The following is a 15,819-nucleotide window of genomic DNA, read 5'->3' on the forward strand; positions in this document are numbered from 1 at the left end:
TAAATCATTGTCTAAAATAGTCAACTTAAAAGTAAACTAAAAAAGACTCTGCTCATACAAAAGTGCAAGAATAGGCGCTAAGAATTATTGCGCGTGGCCCCTTTAAATGAAACTTTTCCAAACTATGCTTTAAGAATTAGCATGTGCGGCTCCTTTAAATGAAAACTTTCAAGCATACGCATTAAGGATTAGCATGTATGGCCCCTTTAGATGAAACTTTCCAGCATATGCCTTGAGTGTTAGCGTTTGTGGCCCCTTTAAATGAAACTTTCAAGCTTATGCGTTAAGGATTAGGGTGCCTGGTCCCTTTAAATTAACCTTTTCAATATGTGTATTAAGGATTATCATGTGTGTGGCCCCTTTAAATGAAACTATGTCAACACTGCAGGTCTCCACAGCCCCCTGGAATGCACGTCAATATAATATATACATAAAATCATAAGCCGGGAGGACTTTCTTCTGTATCAGTTCTTAGAAATGCAGTCAGCAAGTTAGCACTGGCGCAAGACTTCCGTCATCACGCTGTTCCCCTTTTTCATTGTTTTTTTTTTGTTTTTTTCCTATGCACATGGGCAGAGTGATGTTTGGCCTTTTATTATAGAGGGGCAGGTGCAAAAATGACCTGACCAGGGCACATTTTCTCCTGTCATTGTGTGGTTATCTGTATTGGTAACGGGCGGACCCTCATTTGGGACCTTCACAATAACGTTGGCACTTTAAAGACCACCTATGTCACTGGAGGACCCAACACATCCATGTGCTTGATTAAAAAAAAAATGCATCATGTAATACTTCTTTTGGCCAGTGGTGGCACTGCAGGGAGTTTTAACACTTATTACAAGGTTCTTTGTCAGTGATCAGCCGCAATCTGTCAATCACAGCAGAAGGAAACCTGTCCAAAGTAGAGATCCCCTTTAAGGGTTTTTTTCCCATCTTGGAAGATAAGTATTGTTGCATTGTGCGGGTAAAAACAAGCAATTTTACAAAATTTTGAGCCGTTCTTGAAACTTATTTACACGTTTCATTTGTATACAGCTTGCTGCCTAAGTGACCGACCACCATTGCTGTCTAGCATTGGTGGTCGAACATGCACAGTACTTAAAAGCTCTTTTCTATTGAGCTTGTAAGCACTGGTCAGGATCGCCTGAGCATGCGGCTACCTCCTGATCCTGGCGAGCTTCAGCGCAATGCATAGTATATTGACAGCAGTGGTGGTCGGTCTCCCAGGCAACCAGCTGTAAACAAAATAAAACTGTTAATATCTCAAAAACGGCTGCAAATTTTAATGAACAGTAAATTGCAAAAGTGTTTGTTTTTACGTGAACTATCTGAAAATACCCTGATATAAATAAAGTGATACTAACCCCTTTAAGAACATTGAGCAGTTTACTATTTTTTTTGTATTTTCGGCGGACTGCCATTCATTTTAGGTGTTAAAATGTTAATTCGGCATTCCTTTAAATCCAGTGTGAGATCCGCCGGCTTTTATTTCTTTTCCTTAAATATTAACCTGAGTGGATGCTGGAAGTTTTGGTGATCATAAAAGCGGAGTGTAAATATTACCGGCTCCGAGTTCCCGTAAGTTCTTCACTGCTTCATGCTCGTAAAAGTGGCAGGCAGCTGCTGGCAGCGCGGCGTGTACGGTCAGGCTGCCAGCGTGTTAATAAATGAAACATTTCCTTCATATATTTCCTCCATTCCATGGAATCACTTATTATGCTAGGCAGGCATCCCAAAAAAAGTTTCCGCTGCTTCTTAAAGTCCAACTCCACAACGTGGACTACTGCACCGCGGGAGAAAAGTCAAGATTACCAGCGCAGAATCTCTGTTATTCCTCATCCTTCAGCGCCCAGTCGCAGCCTAGTAAGCACTTAATCCTGCACTGCACACGTACATCCGCCTGACCGCTGCAGCCAATCACCGGCCTCAACAGTGCGCCATGCTTTACATGCTCGCATTACAGCCAGTGATTGCTTCTATCAGCCACCATTGGTGGAAACCAGAGTGTAAAGGTATTTCCTAAAATACTTTACCTACTGCGTACAGATTTGGGGATCCATTGTGGGAGCTCGATCACATCTGCGATAGCAGAATTTTGAAAGCAGCTCTGGAGGTGATTGGTGAAAATTCAATATGGATGCAAAACCAGTAAAGTGTTTGCAAAATTATGTAACTTTTTGGGAAATTAGTGTAATTAAATACATCTCTACAAATTTAAAGAGTTTGTACCAAGTTTTGACCTTATCGCCTATCCATAGCTATAGGATAGGGGATAACTTAGCGATCACTGAGGGTCCGACCGGAGAGTGGGGTCTGCAGAGCCTTGTCTTGTCGGGTGGGAAGTTGAACAAGTGCATACCGGCTCAATTCATTCACTATGGGACTTCTAGAGATAGCCAAGCGTTTCGCTCAGCTCCCTCTGGCGATGACTACCATCTACATTCGGACCCTCAGCAATCAGTAAGTTATCCCTTAACCTATTGATAGGGGATAACTGTCAAAATTTGGACCAAACTCTTTTTTTAGGCACATTTACCTGGGCCCCTAATAATGAACAGAATGAGCATTCATTCCAGATCATTGGCCGACATATAAATGTTAGCGGTCAGCCGGCAAAACACGGCTTATGTCTTTGGTAAGCAGGGGACTTGACATGAAAAAAAAAAGGGCTTCAAACGAGCGTCGATCAACTTGTTATCTTATCGATCAGCACTTGGTATGGGCCTCAAGATGTATAATTACCAATAAGTATCTCTGGTTAGTAGTCCAAGGCTCCAGCCGGGGTGGAACAGTTATCTCTGTCTACAGTTACACCCCCTTGGCTACATATCGTACACCCTGTAAATATACTGCTCTACCGGTACCAGTACATAGAATAAAAAGATTACACAGAACATAAGAAAAGGATAGAAAGGGGACAAGGTGGGCCATGTTCATACATTATGTGCCCGTAGTACAGGGGCCCATAAGATTGCCAGTCATAGCGTCACTAGAGGAGCGTAAGCTACATTGCCCAAGAACCAAGTCAATCAGTGTGCCTCAGATGAATGTCAGCCATGGTGCCAATACTAAGGTAGTGCAGCGCCCCAGAGACCTGGTCGTTGCAGTAGTGTCGCTCTACCACTAAGGGTGGATGGTACGTCTGATGGCACTAAAGGAGTTCATCTGACCAGGTATCACCAGCACACATTACACTTCACACTCCGGCCACTAGGGGGAGCAAAAGGTTTTATTTATTAGGCCACTCCTCACACTGGTAAAACTAGGGGTTGGATAGGAAGTTAGTCAGAAGCTGACTGGGTTTTGTCCAGGCAACATCCCGTGGCAGGAGGTGTTGCGGGGGAAGATTCAGGGGGGTCCCTGTCAGGCGTGGGAACCTGGCAGGTACCTAGCGACAAGAACAGAACGAACGGAACCGCGCCTGCACTACCTTGCGGCGGTATCCTTAGAAAGGACACGAAGCGAAGGATATTGTGGACAGTGAGAAACGAGATCAAGCACAAAGGAGAGCCAGTAGGAGTCGTGCACCGAGAACAGCAACCTCCTACTGAGGTGCGTAGCCGGTGCCCGGAACACCGAGGAAGTAACTGACTTTATGCCTTACTTCAAATACCGCAGGACAGTTAATTATAGGTTGGCTGTCTACCTTACATCACCTAAGCAGACATAGGGGCCAACGCGTGGAGAGGGGCGTCTCTAGGGTCCCGGAAGAGCTCTGAGCCTACCCGTCAAACGGGTGCGTCCTAGCCATAACAAACCTGGGGGACGGAAAATAGAAAGAACTAGAAAGAACTAGAAAGAACTGGAATGAACGAGAATAGAAGTTGTGAGAACTATCCCAAATGCTCAGCAGGGAAGCACTACAACACACAGGCGCTAGTGGTAGGCAACGATTTCCACCTGCAAAGGGAACTCTGGATGTGCCTTCGGACCGGCCGGTCTCAGACAGCCCTGTTAACTGTGCTCTGGATTGAGGATCCTGAAGTCACCAGTAAAGAGGTAAAGAGACTGCAACCCTGTGTCCTCGTTATTGTCTGCACCTCACATCATCACCATCCACCTTACTGGGAAGCCCTGGGGACACACTTCACCTGTGGGAAGGTTTAGCATCTAGCTGCCATCACATCACCCCAGTGGGCCCCAAGCAGCGTCGGTCACCCTGACCGAATACCACAGGTGGCGTCACAAAACCTTGACAGACTCGTAGCACCTTTCATTGGACGCCCCTTAGCAGGGTCACGGACCGGGTCCAGCCACCGTGACATCCCCAGAACTGAGCCAGCAGAGAACCGGTACCGAGTAACCCGCGGCCCTGCATCTGGGGGCGCTCCAACTGTACCCGCCTTGGCTCTATACTAGTGAAGACTTTCTGGGGAAAAAAGGATTTCAATCGGCTATCCTCCAGGAGGAAGAAAGCTGGTACTCTGATGACAACTTGTAGAGGAAGCCATACCCTTGTCTGTAGTTGGATGTCTCTTTTGAAGGACACTTACGTCTGGCCTATAACTGTAGTCAAGCGTAAAGGCCTGCTAACACGTCAGACATAGCTTATAGGGTAGATTCAGAGTGTCAGCGTTCTTCCTTTTGAAGGAGAGCTAATTTGCATAGTATAGAGACAGTACCTTGCGCCACAGACGTGTCAGTCATGGTTTCTGTAGGCAAAGAGCAAAGGTGTCTCCAGAACTGAGTCCGCCTTAGTGCCCTCAGAAGAAAGTGCTAGTAAAGGTGACCCAGTACAAAGAGAATATCACACTGCCCCCAGAAGAGTGCCAGCTACAGTCCTCCAGTGCAGAACCAGTCACAGTGCTCCACAAGCAAATCGGTCACTATTTCCCCACAATAGTGTCCCACAGGAGGGCCATCCACAGTTCTCCCAGAGCAATGCGAACTACAGTACCCGCACAACAATGACAGCAGCAGAGTCCGAGGAACAGTATTAGCCACAGTGCTCAAAGCCGGCCATGGACTAGCACCAGCCACAGTGCCGCGAACAGAGTCAGCCACAGAACTTACCATTTCCAAGTAGTCGAGCTGCTGTCTTTCAACAGATATGTGGGCAGCAAGACCATTCCAGCTACAGAAGATAGCCGAACACAAGACCTAAATGCCACTTGAAGGCTATTTCACTTGGAAATTATCGTACCCATTGATGGTAATGCCCAAAGGCTTTTGGTGGGATAGGTTAACAGGTTTTTCAGAGCAGATGCCCAAGTGAAAATTGCTACCTACAATTGGCTGTATATGGGGGGGGGTCTTTCCTACCATCTGCTATAGACTAGAAAATGTCCTAGACACCCTCACATTCTCAAATACCAGTTCTGATGCATATTCTCAGTGGCCTTTGCCGGCCATCCGGCCATGACCTCAGGAAGAAACTCTACACTGGGCATATAAATCAGGTCGTGTATGGCCTGTATAGCCCATAGTGAACCTATCATGGCTGACAGGTCTACTATTACATTATAGAACATTACGCCCCAGTTACATAATGACATTTAAGACTAGTGCTCCAGGGAAATGAGCATTAATAGTCTCTATCCCCTGGCATATGTTATCTAGGGCAGGCTACAGAGTACAGACCTAGTATCAGAGCTCTATAAACCCTATCAAGTAACCAGAGCTGTTTTGCTGCAGTCGGAAGTCGTTTCAGTAAAAGTCCCGGCCCATTTGCACAGAGGGAGGACGGTTTCCCATGTTTGGCTTGGCAAAGCAACACTGCCGAGTTGTGTAACAGGCTCATATGTCTCAATACTTTGATTTCCAGGAAGTTTACGCCCCGCAGTGAAGAACTCATCAGAACTTGTAGTACTTTAGAAAAGAATTTGCCTGAAAAGCTTGCTTTTTTTTTTTAATAGAATGTGTATAGGGCGGAGGTGGAATAAAGAGATGAATGAAATATTAGCTACATGAAATTTTTATTGTATTGTTACATAGGAGAACAGACACCCAGTGTGTGTATATCACAATATATGTATGTTAGCGTCCTCCTCGGATAAGGCGCTATCTCAGCACGCTTGTGCGTTAACCGAGTGTCTTCGGCGTTCTCGAATAGTATGTTCTAGTCCCCGGATGTTCGACAGCCACAACACATACAGGGATTGCCTAACAGACAGGTCATCTCTACATGTGTTGCTGCTGTCGAACAGGAGAGAGACATGCAGCCGCGGGAACTAGAACATATTAGTTGAGCACGCCGAAGACACTCGGTTAGTGCACAAGCGTGCTCAGAAAACACCTTCACGTTCGCTCAGTGGTTGTACTGTATACTTCCTATGTGTTACATCCATGCATATGATAATCACTGGTCGTTCATAAAATAAAAACTAAAATTGTGTAGCTTCATGTTGTGCCACCAAAACATCACCGACCTATCAATACATGGACTCCACATAACCTCGAAAAGTTCTTGTGGTATCTGGCCCCAATACGGTTGGCAGCAAATTCTTTCGTTTGTGTAAGTTGCAATGTGGTGATCTCATGGTACAATAGTTTTTCGATGGGATCGGACCAGCTGAGCTAGTCTTCATTCATGCCCTTCCTTAGACCATAGGATAGTTACTAGTGACTGAACATTGTGAATACCCCAATCTGTCAATTTGGAAATGATCCAACCTTGTTGTCTAGATTTCACAATTTGTCTCTTCTCAAAGTGACCCAGATCCTAAAGGCCCCCATAAATATTAGACTAAAGTATGTCTGAATCCAGCGATAGTGTGTATAGGGCTTCTTGATTGGCCCCCAACAAGGGAAGAATTTGGAATATTGGATTTCTAATGGTCAATTCTTTGGCTTTTCAAGAGATAAGACACCGCCAGAGGAGTAAGAAAGTGAATGCAAGAGAGATGCCTGTTCCTGTGCATGAGGGGTTTAGGGGAGATAGATATTGGCCAAATATTGTCCTGCCAGCGGCTATCTAATGTGTAGGGAGACCCATTTTTTTCTGCTTCCAACTTGAAGTTTTCTCAAATGTGCCACAAAGGATGATTAGTGATCAAGGCTAAGACAGATAATCAAAAGTCATAGATACTACACAACAAAATGTTTTGGAGCTAGACTGGACACTGTACCATTGGGTTCCCTGGTACCAAGAGTTTACTACAATGCAGGTTACTACCAGATGCCAAGGGTTTTATATCTTCCCTCAGTTGATAACATCCTAATTCAGCCATAATAGCAAAAAAAAAAATTGGCACTCGATCTAATCACCATTTCTCACTTTCGTGAGAAGTTCTTGCCTTTTTCTAAGAATTCATGAAACAAACAGCACCATGTTCATATGCTGCCAGATCTCCATTGTGCAAATTTTCTAGAATCCTCCAAGGACCCACCTATGAGGAAATCCGGTACATGCAACCGCTCACCACCACGTCAAGCACACATTAAAATAGACTAATACACACTTTTTCCAGTTCAAATATGCTAAGCATTTATCGAGTGAAGAGTGTGCAGCTGCCTTTGGGCTAAAATGGCAGAGAACGTAAATTAAGACTTGCAGGAGGAACATGTTTTCTAGAGGCAGCCCCAAAGGACCATCAAAAGGTGAAAGCTCTAGCTGCTGGACTTTGCTGACAATGCCTTTTCTTCCATTGGACATGAGCTTCATATTTTCAGTGGTGCAACCAAAAGTTCCTTGGACACAGATTTTACTTGGTTTCCCCAATTAACTCATTAGGACGTTACAGGTCAAACACTTGAGAAATAAATTTAAAAGGGGATTGTCTAGTGTATATACCTGTTAGTGAATTCTTAGTGGGTCCTCGGGTTAGAATTCTGATCTCTTGGCCAAAGCAGAGAGCAGTTACAAAGAGAGTCTCTTTCTGGAGGACCTATTGATCAAATGCTTCATTTCTCTGCTGGTGGAGCTACGAGGAAATTCAACTCTTAGAGCTTGGTTTCTTCACAGATAAAATTTGATCTCTGGAGTTCTAAGCAAGGGGGGAAACTTTGTGATTTGCTTTTTGCTAAGGGACCCTTTAGCAAGCATGGATTTTCGAGTGTGTGGAACCCCCTTTTATTGTCTGATATGCTGAATAATTGCTATTGTTTCCAATGGGACCAGCAAGTACCTTCTATAGGTATTCCACCGACCTAACATCATGAAAGAAAATCTAAGAGGTAACTCGAATAGTGATGACTAAGAGCCGTCATACACACTGGACAATAGTTGGCCCAACCTGACCATATCGGTAAGATTGGTTGACCATCTGGTGTGTATGAGGGTCCACTGACTCTCACCAGAAAATGTCAGAAGAAACAACAGGGACATCGAATTTCTGAGAGTTGCTCCTTTTATACCCTGTGAGATACACAGTCCAAAGAGTTTGGAAGCAACTCTCTTATAAAGAACACAAGAGCGATCGGCAGAACCAAGCGTTCTTGGACATCGAGGACTTAAGCCCAACTAATATCTGTTGGAGATTGCAAATCTGCTGCCCTGTATTTTGTTTCATTAATTGTGAGAAGTCGCTTGCACTCTCGAGGTGCACATTTCATATGAACCCTGCGTGACTTACGGAAAAAGATTACTAGTCCCTTGATGTACAGTGCTGGGCGTACTCGGTACAGAGCGTCCCTCTACTTACTGGATAGCCTTGTGAAGATAATCCTTCTATGTCCTTTTCATCATGAGTTAACAGAGTACTCAGTCTGTGGTCAAATGTGCAGAATTAACAATACAGCTGTGAATGAATTTAGTGGGAATTTTTCACGAAAGCAGCATAAATTCTCATAAGAATCAGACATCTGGGATTTCACAACCTAAAAGAGTTCTGTAGGTTTACAGCGGTCTAGTGATTCACATTTAAAGAAACTTCCATATGATGTAAAACGTCTATACGCACACACCAACAGAAGGTCTGACGTCCTAAATATCTGTTTTTAATAATAATACAAAATGGAGGAATTATAATTTCCCACTAGGATAAGCAGCTATTTTTAGTTATCACATTCGGTGCTGATTCATTTCTGCCAAAATCTTTATAGGGGCTGCAAGAATACGTTATGTAATAGTATTTTATGGGTGTAAGTAATAAAATATGGAGGCAACTCCCATAATGATGGTCTTTATTAACGTTTTGTAGAGTTATATGTCGTCATTGGCATCTAGTGTGCTTGCCTATTTGCAATAGTGTCCTAAAGGCCCCCATACACAATAGACTAATGTTCGGCAGAACCCTCTGATATCGACAGGTTTGGCTGACTGTCTAATGTGTATAGAGGGGAAAGCCGACTGTAGCTGGAGTTGTCTATTGGCCATGTCTGATTTCGGACTGTCGAAACCCGGCGATTTTCTCATAGAGAACACAGGAGCGCTCAGCCAAGCAAATGCTCCTGTGCGTGAGAGAGTTGGCCTAGATGGCTGACGTCCAAAAGATCAGCCGAAACATTGCTTGGCCCATAGTCATCTAATGTGCATGAGTTGCATTCTCAAACAAAATCCTATCTTGATGGTTAACTGATGAGTTCTCTTGGACTTTCCAACCATGTAAGTACTATGAAGAAAAATGTGCATAGATGGAGGAAGGTGTAGATGCATCACTGAACTAATGAGACATGCTATTCTTTGGTCCATGGACTACTTTTTCTGAAAATAGGGTTCAGTTGTCTGAGTGGTAAGGAAGGTTGTGTATATCTGGAACCCACCATCAAAAATGGCAATGATTTGCGAACATGTGAAGTCATCCTGTGTGCCTTGACATCAAGAATTTTGATCCAATGTCTACCTGAGACATCCGTAATCTATGTCTACCCCTGGAACCCACCACCAAGATTAGTGACTTGTCTATATGATTAGACAGTAGTCATGCATCCCTGGAGACCACCAAAAATGGATATCCATTGTCAACATTAGTAGTGAATAATAATGTGCAGCTCTGAAGTCCTCCATCAAGAAGAGTGAGCCATTTTCTACCTAAGTAGTAATGTTGTATAGAAGTAGCTGGTCTTTCTGTGTGGGCCATTGTCATCAGTGTACAAACTCTCTGTTCCATTTTCATTATCTTTTTCAAACCATTTTCATCTTGAGGAACACCTGACATCCCTTGGTGAAGGGCTCAGGTTCTCTGGTTTCCCGAGCAGATATGCATGTCAAACAAGCAGATCTAAGGGTACCGTCACACAGTGGCACTTTGATCGCTAGGACGGCACGATCCGTGACGTTCCAGCGATATCCTTACGATCTCGCTGTGTCTGACACGCTACTGCGATCAGGGACCCCGCTGAGAATCGTACGTCGTAGCAGATCGTTTGAAACTTTAGTTTGTTGCTGGATCTCCCGCTGACATCGCTGAATCGGCGTGTGTGACGCCGATTCAGCGATGTCTTCACTGGTAACCAGGGTAAACATCGGGTTACTAAGCGCAGGGCCGCGCTTAGTAACCCGATATTTACCCTGGTTACCAGTGTAAATGTTAAAAAAAAAAAACACTACATACTTACCTTCCCGGTGTCTGGTCATGTCCTTCGCCTTCAGCTTCCCGCACTGACTGGTGAGCGCCGGCCAGCCGTAAAGTACAGCGGTGACGTCACCGCTGTGCTTTCCGGCTGTCCGGCGCTCACTGTCAGTGCAGAGAAGCACAGCGCTGAGGGACGCGACAGGAATGTAAGTATGTAGTGTTTGTTTTTTTTTACGTTTACGCTGGTAACCAGGGTAAACATCGGGTTACTAAGCGCGGCCCTGCGCTTAGTAACCCGATGTTTACCCTGGTTACCAGGGGACTTCGGGATCGTTGGTCGCTGGAGAGCTGTCTGTGTGACAGCTCTCCAGCGACCAAACAGCGACGCTGCAGCGATCGACATCGTTGTCATATCGCTGCAGCGTCGTTTTAGTGTGACGGTACCCTTAGTTGTCTGGGTTGCCAGTTCATGGCGGTCACACTGGATAAGGACAGGTTAAGCTAACATGATAGATGAACTCAGAAAGCCGTGAAAGTCAAATACTATGTTCTAATCAATTGAGCGTCCAGAAGAGGCAAGAGGTCGATGGTATGTAATCGCGAATGTCAAGAATAGTTTAAAAAAAAAGGATATTTTACAAACTAAATGTCTTGTAAAGGGAAGCACCTTCTTGGCTCTAGGGATAATCTTTGACTTTGAAAGTTATACTGTACCTATAAAATTAGATTAGGGTAGCAACGTATTGTGCTGACATGGTACTGTGTGGTGAAGAAAGCCTATTTCTGATGAAGCGATGTGTAATCCAGCATTCCTTTGTCAGCAACCCTGATTTATTTTTGCCGTTGTAAGGCTTTGTGGTGAGATCTGTGGTGACTCTGTCCTTCCCTTACCCAGTTATAATAACACTTATTATAGTGATGCAGTGTGAAAAGTCAACTATCTTGACTTATTTAAGACTTTAAGCCACTGGTAAGTGTGACTAAAGAGCTTCTCCTGTTTTTTATATATGTAATGTATAGCCATGTCTGCTATCAAAACAAATGTGTTTTTCTGATAAAGGAGTTTACATGGCCTAACATTTGTAAGTGGCCACCAAGTCCCAAGACCATAGAGATCATCTTCTTGTTTGAATCTATTGACTTTTGTTATTTATTCCTCCTCAATCACAGTCCTCATTTATGGGGATCCTTCCCTTTGCCGAGGCCAATCTTTTACTCCTTGACTGAGCTCAGATTCCTTTTTTTTTCAGGATTATCTCTCCAATTGATGTTTAGATTCTGACCCAAGCCTCCATCTGAATAGTCTCCTGTTCCATCTTCCCTGCCACATATTATTATTATTATTTATTGTTATAGCGCCATTTATTCCATGGCGCTTTACATCTGAGGAGGGGTATACATAATAAAAACAATAATCTTAAACACTACAAGTCATAACTGGCACAGGAGGAGAGAGGATCCTGCCCGCGAAGGCTCACAATCTACAAGGGATGGGTGAGGATACAGTAGGTGAGGATAGAGCTGGTCATGCAGCGGTTTGGTCGATCGGTGGTTACTGCAGGTTGTAGGCTTGTCGGAAGAGGTGGGTCTTCAGGTTCTTTTTGAAGGTTTCGATGGTAGGTGAGAGTCTGATATGTTGTGGTAGAGGGTTCCAGAGTAGGGGTGATACGCGAGAGAAATCTTGTATACGATTGTGGGAAGAGGAGATAAGAGGGGAGTAGAGAAGGACGTCTTGTGAGGATCGGAGGTTGCGTGTAGGTAAGTATCGGGAGACGAGGTCACAGATGTACAGAGGAGACAGGTTGTGGATGGCTTTGTACGTCATGGTTAGGGTTTTGTACTGGAGTCTCTGGGCAACGGGGAGCCAGTAAAGGGATTGACAGAGGGGAGAAGCTGGGGAATAGCGGGGGGACAGGTGGATTAGTCGGGCAGCAGAGTTTAGAATAGATTGGAGGGGTGCGAGAGTGTTCGAGGGGAGGCCACAGAGCAGGAGGTTGCAGTAGTCAAGGCGAGAGATGATGAGGGCATGGACTAGGGTTTTCGCAGATTCTTGGTTGAGGAATGAACGGATTCGTGAAATATATTTGAGTTGAAGTCGGCAGGAAGTGGAAAGGGCTTGGATATGTGGTTTGAAGGAGAGATCAGTGTCAAGGATTACCCCGAGGCAGCGAGCTTGTGGGACTGGGGAGAGTGGGCAGCCATTTACTGTAATGGAAAGGTTCGTTAAGGGGTCACGTGAGATGGGGGAAAGATGATGAATTCTGTTTTGTCTATGTTAAGTTTCAGAAATCTAGCGGAGAAGAAGGATGAAATAGTGGACAGACATTGAGGGATTTCAATTAGTGACTACCCTCTGGACCTTAACCTGGGGATCCAAAGTTCCCTGAAGCTTATGCTGGTGAAGAACCCTTTGACTCCACATGTCACTTTAGCACCAAATTAGCTTCAAGGTTACATTTTTAAGGTACGTTGGTCCAATAGAATTGCTCATGAAAAAGCAAAATGGCATTTAATCTTGGAAAAAAAAATGTCCTTAAAAAGTTTCAAATATGCCATGTATTCACATGAATATCAATATATAGTGGTCTCAGATGTTGTGACTTATTGCCTTTTATGCAATATGGACACACTGGTTTGCAATGTAGCTCCACACATGAAACATCTTCTATAAATTTAGGACCTTGCTTTTTTTTCCGAAAGCCGTACCGATATGACAGATGATAACATGTGTATAATTTAGTGTAGCTTTCTTGAAATACAGGAATGGGGTTGATTTTGGGGTGTTCTCCAGAACCATCAGGTACGTCCTCCACAGGTGGTGGACTTGATATGGACATTTTCTTTACCCTCTCCAATGAAAGCCTACGCCTGTAGACAGGGTCGGACTGGGGTGTCTGGGGCCCACCAGGGGAATGGACTCTAGGGGCCCACCCTACAGCTATATGCAAATATCTGTCATTATAGCGGAGCATCAGCTGTAAAACACCAGCGGCTGCTGCACATCTACTGTATGCCCCAATAACTGGGATGTATAATTTCGGTAGTTTACATTAATGGGGTTCTTGGTTAAAACAAGTTATCACCCATCCATGGGCTCCACAGGATAGGTGATCGCTTAGGTCTGACCATCAGAAACTGCACCGATCGGAAGACTGGGGACGTTTTATCCCTGACAGGACACTTTTATCCCTATTTTAAAATGCAGCGGCAGGTGGGATGTCTGACGGCAGCTCCATTCATTCTCTTTGGGGCTTCCAGAAAAAACCAAGTGCAGCCACTGAGAGAATGAATGGATCAGTGATCTAGTCGGACATGCCACTCCAGTCTAATGGGGATAAAAAGTTCCACATTTTGCTGAATGGGTCAAAGCAGTTAGACCCCCACCAATCAGTACGTTATCACTTATCCTGTGGAGAGGTGATTACTTTTTTCCACAGGGAACCCCCTGTAAGTGCATCTCCGCCGCTGTGTACAAAGCATTAAAACTCTAATGGAAATAAAGAATCTTCTCCTAATTAATATCAGAGAGAACAAATGACTGCCATACACAACACAATCCACTATACCAAGACCAATAATACCACATACAGGAAGAAACACCACCACACCATGATCAGACCACATAGTGACCGAATAATACTACATACAAGGGACAAATAACTCCACACCATGACCAGATCACATATTACCACCACATAGTGACCGAATAATATGACAAATTAGGGCAGCACTGTTCAGAGGTTAGCACTGCAGCCTTGCAGCGCTGGGGTCCTGGGTTCAAATCCCACCAAGGACAACATCTGCAATGTATGTTCTCCCCGTGTTTGCATGGGTTTCTTCCAGGTACTCTGGTTTCCTCCCACATTTACAAAGACATACTGCTAGGGAATCTAGATTGTGAGCCCCATCGGGGACAGTGGCAATAATGTCTGTAAAGCGCTGTGAAATTAATAGCGCTATATAAATGAATAAAAATAAATATTACCAGCATATAGGGACCAAATGATACCACATACAAGGAGAAATACTGCCACGCCGTGACCAGACCACAAATTACCAACACATAGTGCCCGAATGCTACAAAATTGATTATGAATACAAACCACAATACTAACAACACTGTTATTACCACCAATGACAATATACACAGTACCTCTGTATATAGTGTCAGTGTACAGGTAATACAGTGATCACAGGTGACATTATACACATGAGCTCTGTATATAGTGTACATGTAATACAGTGATCACCATAATTATACACAGGATCTCTGTATATAATGTCAGTGTACAGGTAATACAGTGATCACCAGTGACATTATACACAGGAGCTCTGTATATGGTGTATAGTGTACAGGTAATACAGGGATCACCGGTGACATTATACACAGGAGCTCTGTATATAGTGTCAGTGTACACATAATACAGTGATCACCAGTGACATTATACACAGGAGCTCTGTATATGCTGCATAGTGTACAGGTAATACAGTGATCACCAATGACATTATACACAGGAGTTCTGTATATAAAGGTACAGGCAATACAGTGATCACCAATGACATTAAACACATGATCTCTGTGTATAGTGTATAGTGTACGGATAATACATTGATCACCAGTGACATTATACACAGGAGCTCTGTATACAGTATATAGTGTACAGGTAATACAGTTTTTACCAGTGACATTATACACAGGAGCTCTGTATATAGTGTCAGTGTACACATAATACAGTGATCACCAGTGACATTATACAAAGGAGCTCTGTACACAGTATATAGTGTAAGTGTACAAGCAACACACTGACTCACCGGTGACATCTGTAGTTGAAGTCTTTTTTCTTCATCCAGTGCAGACCGCCATTACTTCTCCCAGCAAAGACTCATCTCTGCAGAAAATAACACAGTTAGCTATAGCTGATCGCTTCCAGAGCACATTCCCCACTATTTTCCTCGACTTCTATACTGTGTCAGATGAAAAAAAAAGACATAGTGCCACCCTGCACAGTAGTAGGACCCCCTTTTGTTCTCACAATGGAAGACAGTAAGATCAAAAGTAAATTACAGCAGTAATAATGTCCCCTGAATGGCCCCTACAGTAATTATGTCCCCACTTGCCACCATAAACCAATAATGTTCCTCATCCTGACCTCAATACAGTAATTATGTCACCCCTTTATTTAATAAGGTGCCAGATCCTTGGCCCCTTTATTTAATGTCTCCATCTTGGACCCCAATGTCCACCTTAATAAGGTCCCTATCCTGGGCCCCTTCCAGTAATAATGTCCTCATCCTGGGCCCATTTATTTAATGTACGCTCCCTGGGCTCCTATGTCCGTCCCTATGGCCACTACCTTGCCCAACTACAGAGGGGGGATTCTTCTCACCTTCTTGCGCTCCCCGGCATCCTCTTGTGGCTTCATAT

The sequence above is a fragment of the Ranitomeya imitator genome, chromosome 2 (assembly GCF_032444005.1).
Source record: "Ranitomeya imitator isolate aRanImi1 chromosome 2, aRanImi1.pri, whole genome shotgun sequence".
Lineage (NCBI taxonomy): Eukaryota > Metazoa > Chordata > Amphibia > Anura > Dendrobatidae > Ranitomeya > Ranitomeya imitator.